Here is a 23,207-nt window from a genome sequence, read left to right as displayed (position 1 = left end):
TGACTATGTGTGGTGCAGATGTGATAGTGGAGTGGACTAAGTGATGTGTTAAGGGATCAATTTAGAAGCAGAGAGAGATCCAAGAAATGCAGTCACAGTCAGAGAAAAAGGCAAGGGATACTGTATCTATGTGGTTGTAGTGGTCCTGTTGGAAGTGGTAAGTAAGTTGCCTGCAGAAAAAAATCCTCCTTTTAGCGGCACTCCTCCATTGCAGCCGACGCTTCGTCCATCGATGTTGGTCACCAGAAGACACCCTGTAAAAAAAAGCACAGCATAGACAAACAATGGAACATAAACAATTCTTTGGGTACAAACCTATCCATCAATCTTTGAAAGTGCATGCACTACTGCATGCATGTCAGTGAAAAGTAAGTAGTACATTCGACAACTGTGGAAGAAAGAATGCGACAGTACAGGGCCTGTGTGGAATTATTGATAACGATATTCAACATAAGGTCTCTGTACTTAGCCAGATACCCGAGAGCCTTGCTGGTCACTATAAATCCATTCACAACAACACTCAGTGGGGTTGGTCTGGAAGGTATAGTAGATAGAAAAGGAGAAATTGCTTGTTTTCTAGGTGTCCCCTCACTCACCAGGGTTGCCCCTTGGTGACATGCTTCATCATTGGGGCCATCCCAGTTCTCTACGGCCTGGGGCGTGCTGCGACTTGCGAATTACGTAGGAGCACTTACAAATGACTATGTGTGGTGCAGATGTGATAGTGGAGTGGACTAAGTGATGTGTTAAGGGATCAATTTAGAAGCAGAGAGAGATCCAAGAAATGCAGTCACAGTCAGAGAAAAAGGCAAGAGATACTGTATCTATGTGGTTGTAGTGGTCCTGTTGGAAGTGGTAAGTCAGTTGCCTGCAGAAAAAAAATCCTCCTATTAGCGGCACTCCTCCATTGCAGCCGACGCTTCGTCCATCGATGTTGGTCACCAGAAGACACCCTGTAAAAAAAAGCACAGCATAGACAAACAATTGAACATAAACAAATCTTTGGGTACAAACCTATCCATCAATCTTTGAAAGTGCATGCACTACTGCATGCATGTCAGTGAAAAGTAAGTAGTGCATTCGACAACTGTGGAAGAAAGAATGCGACAGTACAGGGCCTGTGTGGAATTATTGATAACGATATTCAACATAAGGTCTCTGTAGCCAGATACCCGAGAGCCTTGCTGGTCACTATAAATCCATTCACAACAACACTCAGTGGGGTTGGTCTGGAAGGTATAGTAGATAGAAAAGGAGAAATTGCTTTTTTTCTAGGTGTCCCCTCACTCACCAGGGTTGCCCCTTGGTGACATGCTTCATCATTGGGGCCATCCCAGTCCTCTACGGCCTGGGGCGTGCTGCGACTTGCGAATTACGTAGGAGCACTTACAAATGACTATGTGTGGTGCAGATGTGATAGTGGAGTGGACTAAGTGATGTGTTAAGGGATCAATTTAGAAGCAGAGAGAGATCCAAGAAATGCAGTCACAGTCAGAGAAAAAGGCAAGGGATACTGTATCTATGTGGTTGTAGTTGTCCTGTTGGAAGTGGTAAGTAAGTTGCCTGCAGAAAAAAAATCCTCTTATTAGCGGCACTCCTCCATTGCAGCCGACGCTTCGTCCATCGATGTTGGTCACCAGAAGACACCCTGTCCACTGCCTGCCTGATGCTGAATTGTGGCTCGCTACTGTGAAGCCTGACTCCATCCTTTTTTCCCCATTACAGAGACTGAAACCCGGCCTGTAATTATTCAACGAAAAACAGGAAGTGATATAATATTACAACACCACTGATAAATAAATATAAGGTATGTAGGCTGTGGAGTGCAAAAAGTCACAATTTGATTTTCCTAGTAGACAGTACAATATTTTTGAAAGTGCGTACTCTGAGTCACCTTTTGAAGGATAAATAAGTATGGGCAAATTAATGTAGCGGATCTTGCCCCTCAAGCTAGGTGTACTGTAAACTGTGTTTTAGAACAAAATTAGATCTTCCTAGCAGTGCTCCCACCCAGACCTTTACTAAAGCCAGTCGCAAAAATGTAGAAGACCCCCAATCAAATCTCAAAAAACGAGGCCTAGCAGAAAACTGGTGACAAAACTTACTTTGAAAGTAAAAGTAGGCCGAAGTACCCCCTTCCTAATTACCCATTACCCACCGTGGATTGCATTGAAACCACTTGCAAGCAACCAAGCAAAAGTAGCCATAGCCAGCATCGCTCCAAGATTCGAAATCCCCCCCACTCAAACACATGCAATAGAAATACTGCTAACCCTAACGAACCCTAAGTTAAGAATAGTGGCAAAGGCTTTCTTTAACTATGCCAAATCCCCCCTTTCCCACCTTGGATTTTCTTCAAATGACTTGCAACCAAAATTACACATTCTCACGAGTGCTCTAAGACCCCAGAACTCAGTTGGAATAATCTAGAACACCCCGAAACACATGCAATCCTGCTGCTAGGGCTAACCCAAACGAACCCTAAGTTACAAAAAGTGCCAAAAGGCTTTTCCGCGAGGATTTTGTCCCAACCACTTCTACCCGGTATTAGACCTTCCCAGGAATGCCCCAAGACCCGCCAACCCACCCGCCAAGAAGCATAACACCCCCAAACAGGCCAAAAGCAAAATCTCATACTTGCAATATTTCTGGGCCTTCGGTCCAAACGCGCTGCGTAGCTAGGCCATAAGTCGGGGTTGGCACAACGGATTTCCTGAAAAGCAAATGCAATCAAGATTAGAGTGTCCCAGCAATGCTCCCAGACCACGAAACTCACCCACAAACAGACGTAACCCCCCCTAAGAGCACCTCAAAGGCAAGCAAGTCATCAAAAACACAAAAAAAATTCCGCCTGGGATTTGGTCCAAAACACTTTTATCCGGTATTAGAGCTTCCCAGTAATGGCCCCAGAGCCGTCAACCCAGGAGAAAACGAGTAGAAGACCCCCAAACAGCCAAAGAGCAAAAGTACAAAAATGGGGACTTAGTCAATTTTTCACAAATTTCCCAAATCACTCCGCGCGCGCTCTGCAGCTAGGCCCTAACTCCCCTCTGCCACCATGGATTTGCTTCAAACCTCTTGCAAAGTAAAGTATATATAGCCAGCAGTGCTCCCAGACCACGAAACTCACCCACAAACACCAGGAAGCCCCCCAAACAGGCCCCCGAAAACGCTACATAGAGCAAAATGTCAGAAATAGCCAAAAAAAAAATCGGCCTGGATTTTGTCCCAACCACTTCTACCCGGTATTAGACCTTCCCAGGAATGCCCCAAGACCCGCCAACCCACCCGCCAAGAAGCATAACACCCCCAAACAGGCCAAAAGCAAAATCTCATACTTGCAATATTTCTGGGCCTTCGGTCCAAACGCGCTGCGTAGCTAGGCCATAAGTCGGGGTTGGCACAACGGATTTCCTGAAAAGCAAATGCAATCAAGATTAGAGTGTCCCAGCAATGCTCCCAGACCACGAAACTCACCCACAAACAGACGTAACCCCCCCTAAGAGCACCTCAAAGGCAAGCAAGTCATCAAAAACACAAAATAATTTCCGCCTGGGATTTGGTCCAAAACACTTTTATCCGGTATTAGAGCTTCCCAGCAATGGCCCCAGAGCCGTCAACCCAGGAGAAAACGAGTAGAAGACCCCCAAACAGCCAAAGAGCAAAAGTACAAAAATGGGGACAGTCAATTTTTCACAAATTTCCCAAATCACTCCGCGCGCGCTCTGCAGCTAGGCCCTAACTCCCCTCTGCCACCATGGATTTGCTTCAAACCTCTTGCAAAGTAAAGTATATATAGCCAGCAGTGCTCCCAGACCACGAAACTCACCCACAAACACCAGGAAGCCCCCCAAACAGGCCCCCGAAAACGCTACATAGAGCAAAATGTCAGAAATAGCCCCAAAAAAAATCGGCCTGGATTTTGTCCCAACCACTTCTACCCGGTATTAGACATTCCCAGGAATGCCCCAAGACCCGCCAACCCACCCGCCAAGAAGCATAACACCCCCAAACAGGCCAAAAGCAAAATCTCATACTTGCAATATTTCTGGGCCTTCGGTCCAAACGCACTGCGTAGCTAGGCCATAAGTCGGGGTTGCCACGACGGATTTCCTGAAAAGCAAATGCAATCAAGATTAGAGTGTCCCAGCAGTGCTCCCAGACCACGAAACTCACCCACAAACACCAGGAAGCCCCCCAAACAGGCCCCCGAAAACGCTACATAGAGCAAAATGTCAGAAATAGCCCAAAAAAAAATCGGCCTGGATTTTGTCCCAACCACTTCTACCCGGTATTAGACCTTCCCAGGAATGCCCCAAGACCCGCCAACCCACCCGCCAAGAAGCATAACACCCCCAAACAGGCCAAAAGCAAAATCTCATACTTGCAATATTTCTGGGCCTTCGGTCCAAACGCACTGCGTAGCTAGGCCATAAGTCGGGGTTGCCACGACGGATTTCCTGAAAAGCAAATGCAATCAAGATTAGAGTGTCCCAGCAGTGCTCCCAGACCACGAAACTCACCCACAAACACCAGGAAGCCCCCCAAACAGGCCCCCGAAAACGCTACATAGAGCAAAATGTCAGAAATAGCCAAAATAAAATCGGCCTGGATTTTGTCCCAACCACTTCTACCCGGTATTAGACCTTCCCAGGAATGCCCCAAGACCCACCAACCCACCCGCCAGGAAGCATAACACCCCCAAACAGGCCAAAAGCAAAATCTCATACTTGCAATATTTCTGGGCCTTCGGTCCAAACGCGCTGCGTAGCTAGGCCATAAGTCGGGGTTGGCACAACGGATTTCCTGAAAAGCAAATGCAATCAAGATTAGAGTGTCCCAGCAATGCTCCCAGACCACGAAACTCACCCACAAACAGACGGAACCCCCCCTAAGAGCACCTCAAAGGCAAGCAAGTCATCAAAAACACAAAAAATTTTCCGCCTCGGATTTGGTCCAAACCACTTTTAGTGCTTCCCAGAAATGGCCCCAGAGACCCGTCAACTCACCTGCAAAGAGGTAGAACAACACCCCCACAAGTGCTGAGTCTTTCTTCATTGGGCGTAAACCAGCCCTCTGCTTTGATGGAAATAGGAGTCTGGAGGAGGAGGATAGAGGAGCATGTTCTTTGGAACTTCTGAACCTGAGGAATGCAGACTGCGGCACCTTCAAATCAATTCGCAAACAAGTGAAGACAGTTCTGCTGATGGGCTTGTTTTTGTGATTATCTGATTAAAGTTTGAATTATATTAACTGTGCACAACAAAGAAAGACAGACACACAGGAATAAAAGTGAATAAGGATGAAAAAGAAAGTTATTGATTCGTTGTCTCATTTTCAGGGCTCGGTATCACGGTCCAGGAATAAGAATAAGGCTTCGTCATCATACTCTGCGAATTCAGGCAGGGTGAGCTCAGTGTCACCTGACAGAGTAGAAATTCCCTCATCTATGTTGCTGGCCACCTCCTCTTCATCCGGCACGCTCTCTCGTACTCTGAAATCTGGTGGTATGAGGTGCTGATTCATCTTGATCATTGTTAACCTCTCCACATTTTTGGGCAAGAGGCGGCTCCGTTTGGGAGTTACAATCCCACCAGCCGCACTGAAAACCCGTTCAGAAGACACGCTTGCGAGTGGGCAAGACAAGTAGTTTAAAGCCAGGTTGGTGAGCTGTGGCCACAATTCTTTTTTCCCATGCCAATACGCCAATGGGTCAGAATTAACATAGACCTCTGTTGAGTCATTCAGATAGTCCTTCACCATCGACTCAAGGCCCTCATCCAAGGTTCCTCCACTTTGCTTAGCTCTTGCTGTGCCTCTGACCTTTTGAGAACCAAACCCACGCAGAGCTAGCCAATCCTCTTCAGCCTCCAATGTTTCTGTTGTCTTTCGTGCAGATGATCCGGTTGCCGGTGTCTTTAACGGCTGAGAGGTCACTTGTGCCACAGCCACAGGTGCAGAAGTGGATTGTTTTGACTGGGGATGGCCTGCTGATGTACTGCCATTTCCTTCAATTTCCAGCCGTTCTGTTTCAAACTTCTTGGCTGACAAGGCTAGCCAACGTTTGTACTTTGGAACATGTTCATCATCAAAAGGAAAGAATGCTTGGCCTGCCAGCGCCTTTTTGTAGCGTGGATCCAGAATAGTAGCACAAATGTAATGCTGTTCTGAGTGGATCTTTTTAAGACGTTCATCACCTTGTAGGAGCTCTAATAATTGCTCAGCCAGAAGCAAAGAGTCTTGGTTTTTATCTTTTCCAAACACAGAACACACCTCCTTCAGTTGGTCCTCCAGCATGTACAACAATGGGATAGCTTTTCCCAAATTAGAGTCCTCCTTGCTAACTGCACGCGTGAAGAACTCAAAAGGACGAAGCATGCGTGTCAGGCTTTCAACTATGTTCCATTGCGGCCCACCCATCCTCAGCTCCTCTGTACCCTCTTTAAGGAAATATTGATCGAGTTCCGTATACTGCTCATACAGACGCTCAAGCATGTAGAAGGTTGAGTTCCAACGTGTTACCACCTCCTGGATGAGTGCTTTCACTGGCATTTGACGTTGATATAGCAGGCTCCTCAGCTGCTTCCGGGCCTTAAAAGAATGGCTGAAATGCTTGCACATTTTTCGGCAGGTGTCCAATACACTGTACGCTGCACTGCCTTTATTACCCAAGAATTTTTGGACAACCAGGTTTATACAGTGCGCCAAACACGGCACTCTGAAATAGTAACCGTCCCTCATGGCCTTAACTATATTGGCGCCATTGTCCGTGGAAACATAACCAACCTTGCGTTTTAGTGGGGACAGCCAGTTAAGGACCTTTGTGTTAAAGACATCCAAAATGTTTTCTGCTGTGTGACGTTTCTCCAAACCAAACATGGCTAGTGTTGCATGTTTCCGAGCACCTTTAAAAACAATGTTCGTGTCAACACCTGCGTTTAGCTTTGATTTAGCCCCTGAAAAAGAGACCCAGTGTGCAGTGATGCACATGTAATCAGCGCCTGCGCCACTGGTCCACATGTCTGTTGTCAGATGTATAGTGTGAACAGCACTTTTCTGCAAAGCTGCCCCAATCACCTTCAGAACATCTTCATGTAGTGCTGGAACCGCAACTCGGGCAAAATAGAACCGGCTAGGAACCTTCCATTTAGGGCAGAGCGCTGTCACTAATTCTAGAAAACCAACCCCTTCTACAAAAGAAAAAGGGACAAGGTCCAGAGCTAGCATTTTAGCCAGCTTAGTGTTATACAGACGGGTCATTGGGTGGTTGCGTTCATATTGCGCTTCTGTAAACAACATCTTTTTAATGTTGCCCTGGACCAAGGATTTACGGGATGATGATGATCTCTTCGACCCAGTTACGCTCGCTGATGAACTTTTCCGCATTGATGTCTCACTCTCTCCCACACTCTTAGTGTGGCTCCCATGGGGTGTGCTGCTGACAGGGGAACTGGGTGTAAGTGAAGTGTTTGAATCGTCTTCTTCCCCCTCGTCATCATCAGATGAAAAAACAACGTTTTCATTGCGTGCAATTCCGGCTTCCTTGATCGCGTGTAGGTGCGCAAACCATTGGACATCGTGCGTTCTCCTAAGATGACCTCTCTGGCCTCCGGTACCATAGTTGGAACCCAACTTACCACGACTAACTCGAAGCTTACAAATGCTACAAATGGCTACGTTTTCCTTTTTTGGGCAAACACTAAAGAAGTCCCAAACTGGAGACTTGAAATGTCTTCGGGGGCCGGAGGAGGCGGCGATACTGGTGGTGGTGGTGGTCCTGCTGCTAATGTCAGATGAAGTGGAGGATGTGGATTGCCGAACTTCAGTACGTTTTGCACTTTCACCACCACGAATTGAGGTCGAGGACGAGGTGGGTACCTTCTTGCGAGGAAGAAATATGGAAGCGGTAGGTTTTGGTGTACTACTTAACTCCAAATCTAATGATTCCATTTCCATTGCCTCCTCGCCGACATCATCATCACGCTCAGCAGCTTCTCGGGATAGGGTCAAAATGTCTCTTTGCTGCATGCCCGGTGGGGCTGCAGTGACCTTTGTGATGACTGGCTCGTCGTCATCGTGAGAGGCTTCATCACCAGCAGTACCTGTCACTTCTTGTTGAGCCTCATCACACTCCATAGGTTTGAGTTTTTGGACGACCTTCCTTTTACGCTTAGGTACCGGTGTCAGATCATGGTGTGCCTCACTGTCAGACCGCAGTTGTGGTTCCCAAGACAGATCACTTGCATCAGAACGAGGTGGGCTTGAAGAAGATGTAGACACCCCCTTGATCTTTTCCTTGCTAGGGATGTGGAAGACAATGAATGATCATCAGGAGGAGTGGCTTCCAATGATACCTCGGGTTCATTGTCGATTTCCTGATGTGCCCCTACTTCGGGAGGAACAACTATTGTGGGCACTTGTGAACCTCCATGCACCTTTGCTTGCGCATCTCCTTTTGCTGCCTCTCCTTCCACATGTACTTGGGCGTGTACTTGCACATGGTGTTGTTGTTGCGGCTGTGGTTGTTCAACACTTGTCAGATGAGTTACAACAACCTGTGTTGATTCAGGGACATTGCTGCTACTTTCTTGCGATGAGCCAACATCACTGGTCGATGGTGATTGGAGAAGTACACTGACTGCCTCTGAAGCACTCAAGGGCTTTGACTTAAGTTGGCGTGGTGGTGGAGGCACTGAACCCAATGGAGCAGGGGTGCTGCTCCCAGCTTGGTCCCCAGCAGATCCTGCTGCTGCAGGTGTACTTTTTTTTTTTCTCCCAAAAAATGTGGCGGGTGGCACACCAGCCTCCTTGGTAACTTGCTTCTTCTGCTCCTTACTAGCAACTTTCTTGCTAGAGGAGCTACGGAGAACTTTCTTTGGGGCCATCTTCTTCAGAGCAGGTCAGACAGCAGGCCGCAGTTGCACGAATTGTAGAGTTGTCTGAGGCCAGACGTGACGTCGCGTGACGTTATGCTGCACACACACACCGCTGCAGGACTTCTTCCTGGCACTGGTGGTTCTCTTGAGTCTTGTGCACCTAAAAAAAATGGAAGACAGAGGAACATCAGTTCAGTTATATAGCACAAAAAAATCGAAAAACACTGCAAAATCAGCACAATCCCATTCCATCCATGGCCTCCATGATGTTTAAATTCAAGACAACCCACAGAAAGACTAGGCCCATGCAAGACTCACTACCCCTGGGCATAAATAAAGGTTGAAAAGTAGGCAAAATGGTTGGAGGCCTAACAACAAAGCCTGCATTCAAAATGGCCACTTGCCTCCTAGCACATGGCCAGGGCCTGCCTGTACCAGCACTCAAAATGGCCCCCACCCACATGGCCTGTCCCCATGAACACCCCCAAAAATCGAAAAACACTGCAAAATCAGCACAATCCCATTCCATCCATGCCCTCCATGATGTTTAAATTCAAGACACCCCACAGAAAGACTAGGCCCTTGCACCACTCACTACCCCTGGTCAAGGCCCCAACAACAGGTCAAAAATCGAAAAACACAGAAAAATCAGCACAATCCCATTCCATCCATGCCCTCCATGATGTTTAAGTTCAAGACAGCCCACAGAAAGACTAGGCCCATGCCAGACTCAAATACCCCTGGTGAAAAGGCCACAAGTACATGCCCAAAAAACGAAAATCACTGAAAAATCTGCACAATCCCATTCCATCCATGGCCTCCATGATGTTTAAATTCAAGACAACCCACAGAAAGACTAGGCCCATGCAAGACTCACTACCCCTGGGCATAAATAAAGGTTGAAAAGTAGGCAAAATGGTTGGAGGCCTAACAACAAAGCCTGCATTCAAAATGGCCACTTGCCTGCCAGCACATGGCCAGTGCCTGTAGCTGCACTCAAAATGGCCACCAGCCACATGGCATGTCCCTCCCCATGAACACCCCCAAAAAACGAAAATCACTGAAAAATCTGCACAATCCCATTCCATCCATGGCCTCCATGATGTTTAAATTCAAGACAACCCACAGAAAGACTAGGCCCATGCAAGACTCACTACCCCTGGCCATAAATAAAGGTTGAAAAGTAGGCAAAATGGTTGGAGGCCTAACAACAAAGCCTGCATTCAAAATGGCCACTTGCCTCCTAGCACATGGCCAGGGCCTGCCTGTACCAGCACTCAAAATGGCCCCCACCCACATGGCCTGTCCCCATGAACACCCCCAAAAATCAAAAAACACTGCAAAATCAGCACAATCCCATTCCATCCATGCCCTCCATGATGTTTAAATTCAAGACACCCCAGAGAAAGACTAGGCCCATGCACCACTCACTACCCCTGGTCAAGGCCCCAACAACAGGTCAAAAATCGAAAAACACAGAAAAATCAGCACAATCCCATTCCATCCATGCCCTCCATGATGTTTAAGTTCAAGACAGCCCACAGAAAGACTAGGCCCATGCCAGACTCAAATACCCCTGGTGAAAAGGCCACAAGTACAGGCCCAAAAAACGAAAATCACTGAAAAATCTGCACAATCCCATTCCATCCATGGCCTCCATGATGTTTAAATTCAAGACAACCCACAGAAAGACTAGGCCCATGCAAGACTCACTACCCCTGGGCATAAATAAAGGTTGAAAAGTAGGCAAAATGGTTGGAGGCCTAACAACAAAGCCTGCATTCAAAATGGCCACTTGCCTGCCAGCACATGGCCAGTGCCTGTAGCTGCACTCAAAATGGCCACCAGCCACATGGCATGTCCCTCCCCATGAACACCCCCAAAAATCGAAAAACACTGCAAAATCAGCACAATCCCATTCCATCCATGGCCTCCATGATGTTTAAATTCAAGACAACCCACAGAAAGACTAGGCCCATGCAAGACTCACTACCCCTGGCCATAAATAAAGGTTGAAAAGTAGGCAAAATGGTTGGAGGCCTAACAACAAAGCCTGCATTCAAAATGGCCACTTGCCTGCCAGCACATGGCCAGTGCCTGTAGCTGCACTCAAAATGGCCACCAGCCACATGGCATGTCCCTCCCCATGAACACCCCCAAAAATCGAAAAACACTGCAAAATCAGCACAATCCCATTCCATCCATGGCCTCCATGATGTTTAAATTCAAGACAACCCACAGAAAGACTAGGCCCATGCAAGACTCACTACCCCTGGGCATAAATAAAGGTTGAAAAGTAGGCAAAATGGTTGGAGGCCTAACAACAAAGCCTGCATTCAAAATGGCCACTTGCCTCCTAGCACATGGCCAGGGCCTGCCTGTACCAGCACTCAAAATGGCCCCCACCCACATGGCCTGTCCCCATGAACACCCCCAAAAATCGAAAAACACTGCAAAATCAGCACAATCCCATTCCATCCATGCCCTCCATGATGTTTAAATTCAAGACACCCCACAGAAAGACTAGGCCCATGCACCACTCACTACCCCTGGTCAAGGCCCCAACAACAGGTCAAAAATCGAAAAAAAAACACAGAAAAATCAGCACAATCCCATTCCATCCATGCCCTCCATGATGTTTAAGTTCAAGACAGCCCACAGAAAGACTAGGCCCATGCACCACTCACTACCCCTGGTCAAGGCCCCAACAACAGGTCAAAAATCGAAAAACACAGAAAAATCAGCACAATCCCAATTCATCCATGGCCTCCATGATGTTTAAGTTCAAGACAACCCACAGAAAGACTCAGTCCACCCACCACTGAGTACCCCTGGGCAAAAGGCCCCAAAACAGCCCAAAAATCGAAAATTCCAAAATTTTAATTGCAGCAACTGTAATGCCCCAAACAAACTTACTTGTAAAATTTCTAATCCAACAGTGATCCAAAGAAAGTCAAAAAGGCCTCAAATCCAAATATCCAGCAGCATCCACAAAAAGTAATCCTTCCAGCTCCAGACCCTAATGAAAAGTGACCAGGAGATGGATAAAGCACTGGGAGGAGCCTGCTGAACAGGAACAGGAAGTTGAAGACTGTGGGGCACTTCCTTCCTCCTACCCCCCTGCCCCCCTCCCCAAAATGGACTCCTCGCTAAAAAAGTGCAGGCAAATGTCAAACTAAGGAGTTATTCAGATAAAAATCATCATTTCTAGAAGGTTTATGCTGCTTGCTGGTGGATTTCTTGTGCAGAATTGCAAATTTATATTTTCGCTCGCCGCACCTCAAATCTCGCAATTGCGAAGTACCGCGAGACGTGATCTCGCCGTACTCGCGTTGACAAACTATCGCTGGCAAGCCGCGATGACGTAATCGCGCTCGCCAATTCCCGCGGGATCACACAGCAAGATCCAAAATGGCGCAGCACTCGCAAACTATCGAAAAAAACAACTCGGCAAACGATGATAAACGCCGCGCGCCGCAAAAATTGTATCACCAACGCCGCGCGCCGCCAAAAAAATCCGCTGCGTGCGAATTTGCGGATTTTGCGGGAAATTCGCAAATCTCGCGGATTGCGAATTTCCCAAAAATCCGCAAAATCCGCGAGCGTAACGGATTTTCCGCCCATGCTTAGTTTTTTACCATTTGGTTCTTGTTCTAATTTTTGGTTTTCTGCCCACCTGCTCTTTTTTTCTCATACCTTCTCTTACTTCAACACCCTGAATCTCTTAATTGTTCTTCCCCCCATCTTTGGTTTTATTTTTGTCTCTTCTACATATTTTCCTAGGACATTTATCTTCTTCTTCTCTTTTTATTACCACTTTCCCCTATTGCTTGCTAGTTTTACTTCTTTTTCACTTTCATGTTTGTGTAGAAGTCATAACCTCTTTCTTTTCAGGATGTAGATATTTCTGCTTTATCTTTCCTCTTCCTCTAATATACCTGAACTTCCTTCCTGTCTTTACTTTGTTCTCTCTTGTTGTACATTCTTTTGATCTCACCAATTTTTTCTCTCTTTTTCCTTTTTCCGTTTCTATCTTTTCTTTATTTCCTTTTTACTCTTCCTTCTTCATGGGTTTTTCTCTTACTTTTGTATACGTTATACTCTATTGCATATTTTCCCTACGATATCTTTGCATCTTTTACGGTTTCACTACCTTACTGCACATGCTATGTCCTTGAATCTAACTTCCTGGAATGTCAAGGGTATCAATTCCCCAATTAGGTGTCAACTCATTTTATCTCACCTAGCCAAATTGAATGTTGACATTGTGTTTCTCCAGGAAACTCACCTTTCTGACACGGAGTCTGCTAAGCTTAAAAGAGGTTGGGTAGGTGAAGTTTTTTATTCTCAAGGTGATGGTAAACGCAATGGTGTTGCAATTCTATGTCGCAGGTCTCTCCCTTTCACTGTCATTTCCCAAGATTCTGATACTAATGGACGATGGATACATGTCAGACTATCACTTAGAGGTGTTCCAATCTCTCTCCTTAATGTTTATGGCCCCACTAATGGTGAACCTCTTTTTTGGGCTGAGTTTTCTCCACGCATCACCCATTTCATGGATGACAATTTCATCCTTGCGGGAGATTGCAATCAACCTTTTGATCCGTTTATAGATAGGAAATCTGATGCCACCTATGTCCCTACGAAATCGCACAAACTTTTTACTCAAGCTATATCCCAACATAAGCTTGTTGACTCTTGGCGACTCTGCAACCCGACTTTGCAGGAATATACCTTTTACTCCCCATACCATCGCTCACAATCACGGATTGACTACATTTTTGTTTCCCATGATCTTGCTCAAACGCTTAATTCAGCGGAAATTGGTCCGAATTTGCTCTCTGATCATGCCCCTGTCATAGTCAGCCTTGATGTGCTTCCTAAAGTTGATGGGCCCAGGAAATGGCGTTTTAACAATACCAAGTTCGAAGGTTCCCCCTTCTGGGGGGAGAACAATCCAGTGCACCACAAAATGGACCGTAGTCTTATTCCATGAGCAAAGTAAATCACAAGTCTATATTGACCATTTCAAGGTTTAATCTTAACGTGGTTGAATATTCTCATATATTCAAATCAAAAATTGGTAAAGAAACCAAAAACGTGTCACTGCACTATTTTAAATGAACCATTGTAATCCTCAAAAAGATCCCGATGCATTTCGGGCGGGAGCCCTTTGTCAAGGGATTACTCTACAAAGAAAAATAAACATAACCAGAATCAATCTGATGTCCATAGCAAGGTTCTCAAAAAATCAAACAAGATCAAGCGTTACCAAAAATTATGTGCCTAAATAGCAGTGACGGGAACCAGGAGGGTGTGGAAGAAAAAGTGAAAGCACAAAAAATCATCCAAGGTAGTCTTTGAAATCCCGAGGTGAATATGAGAAGAAAGCGTAACGTTCAACGGGGAGTGAAGGGAGGAGATGTAGAAAAGAAAACCAGCATTGAGGACCCAATCCAAAAATGCATGTATAAGTGAGAAAATATAGCTGACGCTTCAAGGTGCATAAGAAAGGTCTCCCGTGGAGTACTTACTGGTGAGAGTTTACGTTATGCCTCGCGGCGTGCCGGCAAAGCAGTAGTGCGAATGAAGCGTGTTCTCATGGTAGTTAAGCCAATAAGAATAAACACAAAAAAAGGGCGGAAAACCCGGAGCGTGTGAACACTAAAGATGGACCACAAAGTGATATCAAGGAGGGTGTAAAGATATAGAAAACAAGTCGCCATGTTGCAGTGTGTAAAAGACAGAGCGAAAGAGTGGATTAAGGGGAAAAAAAAACAAAAAAAACTGTCTGTATTCAGTGAAGTGAGAAGCTACGGTAGATTTGAGATTATTTGTGCGAATGTTACTTTTATGTTCTAAAATCCTGACTCAGATTTTTCTTTCGGTATGACCGACATAACATTTACCGCACGGACACTTCAAAAGATAAATGACATTGCTAGAATTGCATGTTGCATTCACTTTTAGTTTGATTGAATGTCCTTTCATCGGGTGACAGATGACATTGCCAGTGATGCAATTGTTACAATTGGAGCAATTGTAACAGGGTTTGAGTCCTTTGTACACCTTCTGAGCATCATTTTGGCTGGGTTTACATAAGATCTCTTTTAAATTTCTGCCTCTTGTGAATGCGAAAATTGGTGGTTGGTTGAATAAACCCTTGAAGTCTGGTTCCAATGTTAAGATAGACCAGTGTTTCCGGATGATGGCTTGAAAACGATTAGAAGTCTTAGAATATTTTGAGTCAGGATTTTAGAACATAAAAGTAACATTCGCACAAACAATCTCAAATCTACCGTAGCTTCTCACTTCACTGAATACAGACACACTGTTGCTCAACTTAAATTTCAGGTTTTGGAACAAGTTCAAGTCACCTATAACAATAAGAACACCTTGCTCAAACGAGAAAACTTCTGGATCCGTTTCTTGTCCACGATGGCGCCCAATGGGCTGAACGACCGCATCGAATTCCTTTGTTACTTATAAATGTTATATATTGCTGTAATTGCATATGTTTTTAGTTTTTTTTTTTCCCCTTAAGCCACTCTTTCGCTCTGTCTTTTACACACTGCAACATGGCGACTTGTTTTCTATATCTTTACACCCTCCTTGATATCACTTTGTGGTCCATCTTTAGTGTTCACACGCTCCGGGTTTTCCGCCCTTTTTTTGTGTTTATTCTTATTGGCTTAACTACCATGAGAACACGCTTCATTCGCACTACTGCTTTGCCGGCACGCCGCGAGGCATAACGTAAACTCTCACCAGTAAGTACTCCACGGGAGACCTTTCTTATGCACCTTGAAGCGTCAGCTATATTTTCTCACTTATACACGCATTTTCGGGTTGGGTCCTCAATGCCGGTTTTCTTTTCTACATCTCCTCCCTTCACTCCCCGTTGAACGTTACGCTTTCTTCTCATATTCACCTCGGGATTTCAAAGACTACCTTGGATGATTTTTTGTGCTTTCACTTTTTCTTCCACACCCTCCTGGTTCCCGTCACCGCTATTTAGGCACATAATTTTTGGTAACGCTTGATCTTGTTTGATTTTTTGAGAACCTTGCTATGGACATCAGATTGATTCTGGTTATGTTTATTTTTCTTTGTAGAGTAATCCCTTGACAAAGGGCTCCCGCCCGAAATGCATCGGGATCTTTTTGAGGATTACAATGGTTCATTTAAAATAGTGCAGTGACACGTTTTTGGTTTCTTTACCAATTTTGGATTTGAATATATGAGAATATTCAACAACGTTAAGATTAAACCTTGAAATGGTCAATATAGACTTGTGATTTACTTTGCTCATGGAATAAGACTACGGTCCATTTTGTGGTGCACTGGATTGTTCTCCCCCCAGAAGGGGGAACCTTCGAACTTTGTCTTTAATGCTCACACTGCCTGGCCAGACAGTGTTCTAATCCGGTTGCACACTACAACTCATTACAACACTCTACATCAGAGCAACATACGCTGTGCGAGCTCCCACTCAATTTGTTTTAACAATACCCTCCTCTTGGATCCCAAATTCTCCACATCTTTCACCGCCTTTTTCGATGAATTTTTTCTGTTTAACGATATTCCACCCATTTCGAAACACATTGTTTGGGACGCTTTCAAAGCATCTGCGCGCGACTTCATTCTACTGAAGATGCCTCCTTATATTTACTCATGTCAAGTGCTAAGTTCTATGGTGGTAGGAACAAAGCTGGGAATATCCTTGCCAATTACCTGAAGGTCAAACACAACAAGATAACTATTGAATCCATATATGACACCGATGCACACTTACAACACAAAGATGCCGACATTCTTGCTACATTCTCCCGCTTTTACGAGTCTCTATACACATCTGACACCCAACCCTCTCCCCATTCTCTTTCACAATTCTTCTCAACTATTCAACCTTCTGCTCATTTCACTCTTGATCTTTCCTCTTTGGAGACTGACATCTCACAGAAAGAGCTGCTCACCGCACTTCAGCGTCTTAAACTCAACAAATCCCCTGGTCCAGACGGTTTTACCATTGAGTTTTACCTTAATTTCTCCAAATTACTGCTTCCGAAGCTGCATTCTCTTCTCCATTCCTTTGCTGATTTAGGTGCATCCTCATGGTCTTTTTCAGATGCTCACATCCGTTTAATACCCAAGCCCCGAAAAGACGTGCAATATTGCAAGAATTGCAGACCCATATCCCTTGTTAATATTGACTATAAAATCTACGCCAAGACATTGGCGTTGAGGTTGGATCATCTACTTCCTGACCTCTTAGGAGAAGAACAATCCGGCTTTGTTAAAGGCCGTTACATCACTGACAACACAAGGCTTTTATTTAACATACTGTCAAAATCATCCCACCTCCAGCATTCCCTCGCGGCGATTGCCTTAGATGCCAAAAAAGCTTTCGACAGGGTTGAATGGCCTTACCTCTTCCACACTCTCGGATGGTTTAGGTTTGGCCCTAAATTTATTTCCCTAATCTCACTTTTGTATACTCACCCATGGGCTGCAGTTTTTGCTAATGGTCAAATTTCCCCCTACTTTGACCTTGGTAGAGTAGTTTGCCAAGGATGCCCCCTTTCACCCTTTCTTTTCAATCTTGCTTTAGAACCTTTCTTGTCCAGAATACGCCAGAACCCTGACATTCATGGCTTTCAGACAGCAGAATCCCCCATTAAATTAGCTGCTTACGCAGATGATATTTTGCTCTTTATTTCGAATCCCACAGTCTCCATCCCTGCTTTTTTGGAGGAAGTACAGCAGTATTCCTTAATCTCTGGTTATAAGCTTAATAATGATAAATGTGAGATCCTTCCCCTGACAAAATTCACATTTAAACCTGACTTTAGCGCCTCCAATTTTACCTGGAGCCCTTCCCACAATAAGTATTTGGGTTTATACATCACCCCTTCCATCCCTGACACTGTTTCCCTATGCCTTACTAAGTGCACTCAGAGACTATCCGACCTCACAGCCAGGTGGCATCCTCTTTACCTGTCTTGGTGGGGTCGTTTGGACACCATTAAGATGATGCTTTCCCCCATTGTTTTATACACACTCTCCAATATCCCCGTCTCTATCCCAGCCAAATTTTTCAAGAAAATTAACTCAGTCTTGTCCTCCTTTTTATGGCACAACAAAAAACCCAGAATGTCCCTTGCTAGGCTCATTCGCCCTGCCTCTGAAGGAGGAGTTAATTTTCCGGACTTCCCGGCCTATCATAAGGCTTTTCTGTTACGTCAAGCATCCTTTTGATTACAAGACCCTGATTCCCCTTGCCCTCTGTGGACCAAGATTGAACGCCTCTTCCTCCCCCCTTTCTCCTTTACTGAATATATTTCTTTTTCACGCAAGCCCTCCTTGATTCCTACTCTCATTCATAAATTCACTATCAAACTTCTTTTATCCTCTAATCCCCCCCACCTACGAATATTGTCGATTTCCTTTCATCCACTATTTGGCACAATAAATACTTCTTAATCCGAGGTAAACCATTTTACTGGAAGTCTTGGAGATCCAAGGGGTTGCTTTGGATTTCGCAGCTTTTCTCACCATCCACCTTCATGCCTTTCCACACCCTCTGTTCCACCTTTGATTTACCCTCCTCCTTTGCTCCCAAATATCTTCTCCTCAAAGAAGCGGTCATAGAGGTTCATACGAGACTCCTGCAAACAACTTCTCCTCCTGTTTCACCTAACCTCACTCTCCCACTCCACTCTATCCTACAAGCTCTTCCCAACGCTTCTGTTATTTATAAGCACCTTCATGCACATACACTCCCCAGACCCAATTCCAAGGTGGAGGAGCAGTGGGAAAATGATTTATCTACTTCATGGCCATTATCTCTGTGGGACAAAATTTGGACAAAAGTTTGCAAAACCTCCATCCTTGACGTAATCTATGTTTTTCATATATAATCGACTGCTTCAGACTCCTTCTACCCTCCACAAGCGATTCCCTCCCACCCCAGATGTATGTTGGTCTTGCTACTTACCTAATGCTACTTTATTTTACATGTTGTTCCTATGCAATAATGTACATGCCTTTTGGTTACAGGTTTGGGCACAAATTAATGTTATCTTTCACACATGTATCCCCTTTTCTCCCACCCACATCTTTTTGGGAAGTCTCTCTCCTTGTTGGGATATGACTGATCTTTATGTTCGTATTGTTGATTTCCTACTGGCTGTTGCATTTCAACAAATTACTATTATTTGGAAGTCTTCCTCTACCATTACTTTTCAAGCTTGGTCGTATAATGTTTCTCACAATCATAGGCTTGATACTGCTTTTGTTTTTCCTGCCCAGATGGCAGCTAAACGTGCAGAATTATGGCTTCCTGTCACTATGTATTTAGATAATTGCACAACTCGTTCCTTTTGTTTACGTCCTGCTCAACAAGAGGTTCCTAAACCTCCTTGATACCCTTTTTCATCCCGCTTTCTTTGTTAACATAATTATTTGCATACCCTCATTTGCATTTACGTTTATAGTATCATTGTTGTATCTCTTCTTTTTAGCCTTATTGCCCATGAAAAGTTTATTGTTATTCCTACATCCTCATAATGTACATTGCTTTTTCTTCTTATGCTCCCCCTTCCTTCCCCCCCTTTCTCCCCCACAATTTTTTCATTGTATTTTGTATTTATGCCTTTTACTATGATCAATGAACCTTCATTGAACTATAGCTTTCGATGATTTGAAAAAGTCAGAGCTTTTTTATTTGTATATTTTAATATGGAACTCTTAGGAGCTGCAAATCATAATAAAAATATAAAATCAGTGAAGCAGCAGCAGCAGGCAGGAGCAGGCTGGAATTGAATGAGCCAGTTTTCAAAATGAAAGGCAGTTACAATGGAGGTGTTCTCCAGGTTTACACAAATATATTTGATTTGATGCTGTAAATATGCAGGTGAATAAAATTAGAAAGTGTGTTGAGAGGACTGTAACTAGATGTATGATTGGCTCTGGAAAAATTGAAAATTGTAATAGAGACGTGGATATGCTTTTCATTCTGTACAGTAAACAAAACCTGCTGCAGCTCATTTTGTAACAAGTTTGGCCCTTCCAGAATGCGGTGTGAGCCTGTGACCTTTTGGTGTTAATGGGTTGCTATGGAGACTGTGCTAGAAGTGTATTGGGGAAGGGTGCTAAACAGAGAGGTCACTGTATTTTCAAATTGGAGGTGTTTAGACACATTGTACTATAACAAGGATTCAATTTCCTAGTGAGGCGTTCCTAATAAAGTGTAGGATACAGTTAAAGCCATAAAACTATGAAGTTAAATATGTTTTTTGAAATCTCGTCTTTTTCTATAATCAAGATGAGATCGAATTATGTACAGGCAGGCATCCATTTGGGACCTCTTTGTAAAAGTGAGTGAAAGAGTTAACATATACTAAACATTCAGAAGTGGGCTTATTGTAGTAAAATCTGAAAGGTATGTTTTTATTTGCTGGCTCCCAGAATATCAGACAGTGCAAAGTTAAAAAGCTTTCCATTTATGGTTGCTTTGTATGAGAGTGGTGTACTGTTCTTATCCTAAGCTTTCACAAATCCCAAGACTACTAAATCTGTCCAATAACAGCCAGAGAAATGATTTTGTCAACAAACTCAGTCTTCTTGTATGTGAATCACATTTAATTTTTAGAAAAAAATGATGATTTTAAAGGTATATATATATATGTGAGATTGTTAAAAGAGAGTATGAAATATATAGAAAAGTATTGAAAGTACATGTTATGTTATGTTATGTTAAAAATTACTTATTAAGCGCACGTACGCCCGTAGGCTTCATGGCGCTATCAGAGAGAAACATAACACTAGTAATTACTCTGACAGTGAGCCTGTTTAAAAAGCCAAATATTTTAACAGTAAGCCTGTTTAAAAAGCCAAGTCTTAAAGAGCGTCTAAAAGTAAGAAGATCAGGGCTCTGTCTTATAGGCAGGGGGAGGGAATTCCAAAAGGTGGCTGCAAGATGATCAAAGCAGTTACCCCCCAACCGTTTCTTCTTAAAGGAGGGGACAACCAAAAAACTTTTATGCGCAGAGCGAAGGTTTAAAGATGGATTGTACCTAGAAACAAGATTCCTAATAAATTTTGGTCCAGTGTCCTGCAAGGCTTTGAAAATAATACATCCAGTTTTGAACTCAGTTCTTTGTTTTACAGGTAGCCAATGTAATCTTTCCAAGCCGGGTCTGATGGACTGCCATTTAGATTGTCTGAAAATCAGCCTGGCTGCTTGGTTTTGAACAAGCTGAAGTCTTTTCAACTGGCCAACTGGGAGTCCCAGATAAAGGCTGTTGGAAAAATCCAGTCGGGAAAGAACAAGAGCAATGACTACCTGAAGAAGAGCAGATTGTGTGAGGAACTGGGCTATTTTTTTTATTTTTTTAAGTTGGAAAAAACTAGCGGAGACTACTGTTCGAACTTGTCCCTTCAGAGAAAGATCTGCACTCAACGTGAACCCCAAGCTTTTTACAGAGAGGGATTTTGTGGGTGGGGCTCCCATGTCAGATGGCTAAAAACATGGGCCCCAACTCAGTTCACTTTTCCCAGGCAAGATCAACTCTGTCTTGCCTGGGTTAAGTTTTAGATGGTTGAGGTTCATCCATCTCTGTATATGTGTCATCGTATTCTGAAATTCTGTCACGGAGTCAGCAGTGTTGAGTGGAAAGACAAGTTGGAGATCATCCGCGTAGTTATCGATGGTAACTTTGGAATTCTTCAAAGAATAAAGTAGTGGGCAAAGGTAAAGATTAAATAATAAAGGTGATGATGAGGATCCTTGAGGGACCCCACATGTGGCTGGAATTTTGGAAGCTGTAAAATTGCCAAGTCTCACTGACTGCGAGCGCCCTGTTATAAAGGAGGTGATCCAATTTAAGGCAGAACCTCTCAAGCCGGCTTGTTCGACACGGTTGACAAGGATGGTATAGTCAACCGTGTCGAACGTGGCCGACAGGTCAAGAAGTACAAGGGCCTGATGTATGCCTCTATCAGCATTGGATCTTAAAGTATTCTGGACAGCCAGAATCACGGCCTCCGTTGAGTGACAGGGGCGGAAACCAGCCTGATTTGGTTCCAAGTATTCAGATTTTTCGAAACACTTGGACAGGCAAGAGGAAACATAGGCTTCCAGAATTTTAGATGCATAAGGTAAAAGGGATATAGGCCTATAATTAATCGGATTGAGTGGATCTGCACCAGGTTTTTTTAACAGTGGGATGAGCAGTGCGTTCTTAAAACTACTAGGGACCTTGCCTTGTATGAGTGATTCATTCAGCAATGAAAGTACTACTTGGGGAATGGCTAGTCCTACCTCTCTAAATACATGTGGGGGACAGATGTCATCGGGTGATCCGGATTTAACATGTACTAATAGGTCAGGCAATATTTTTGTGTCGATCAGAGGAAATGAGTCTAGTGTAGTAGTGTTATGGTAGCTGTCGTCCATAGGAACAGGGATAGGGAGATTAAGTATGCTCTTTTTTATAGTAGTAATTTTATCTGTGAAGAAGAGATTTAGAGTGTCACAAAGATCTTGTGAAGGAGTGACTGAGGGAGTTGTTCTGTCGCTGTTACACAAATTATTCACTATATTGAAGATATCTTTAGATTGATTCTGTGAATTTAAATTTTTTTCTGAGAAATAAGTAACTTTGTGTTTTAAAATGGTTTTTTGGTAGTTCTTCCGAGCCAAGCAGTAAATTGCTTTGTCATGTGGAAGATACTTAGTCCTCCGTTTCCTTTCTTTTTGGCAGACTTCAAGTTTTAAAGTCTTCAGTTGTGAGGTGAACCATTTATGTGCATCATTGGGGCGTGAGCGAGAGAAATTCACGCAAGGTGCGTGAATGTCCGCTGCCATTTGGATCCAGTGAGAGAAGGACTCCTCCATGACCTCAATATCTTTAGTCAGTGAGGGCGGGGTAGTGGCCAAGGTGTCAAGAAAAGCCGGTATGTCAATACCCGTCCATTTCCTAGTTTTCCCACCAGTCTGGGATGACTGCTTCATGCTCAACTCGACAGTGATTGTGAAATGAATAAAAAAATTATCAGACCAAACACTAGGCTTAATGAGAGGTGTGGTTAATGATGTATTATAAGACCATATTTGATCTAGACTGTGACCTTTCTCATGGGTAGGAGAGTGAATGTGTTGAATTAGATTAAGGTCAGAGAGTAGATCTTTACATGAGATGATCTATGACTGGGTGTGAGTGCTTTTACATATCTAGTAATAGGTGACTAACACACAGTTTCTCTCAGATGCAAAGTGGTCTGTGGGAAGTTAGTTCACAATGTGATGACATGGAGCTGCATATT

This window comes from Lissotriton vulgaris, chromosome 8, assembly GCF_964263255.1.
Source record: "Lissotriton vulgaris chromosome 8, aLisVul1.2, whole genome shotgun sequence".
In the NCBI taxonomy this organism is placed as follows: Eukaryota; Metazoa; Chordata; class Amphibia; order Caudata; family Salamandridae; genus Lissotriton; species Lissotriton vulgaris.
This window is presented reverse-complemented; position numbering follows the sequence as displayed.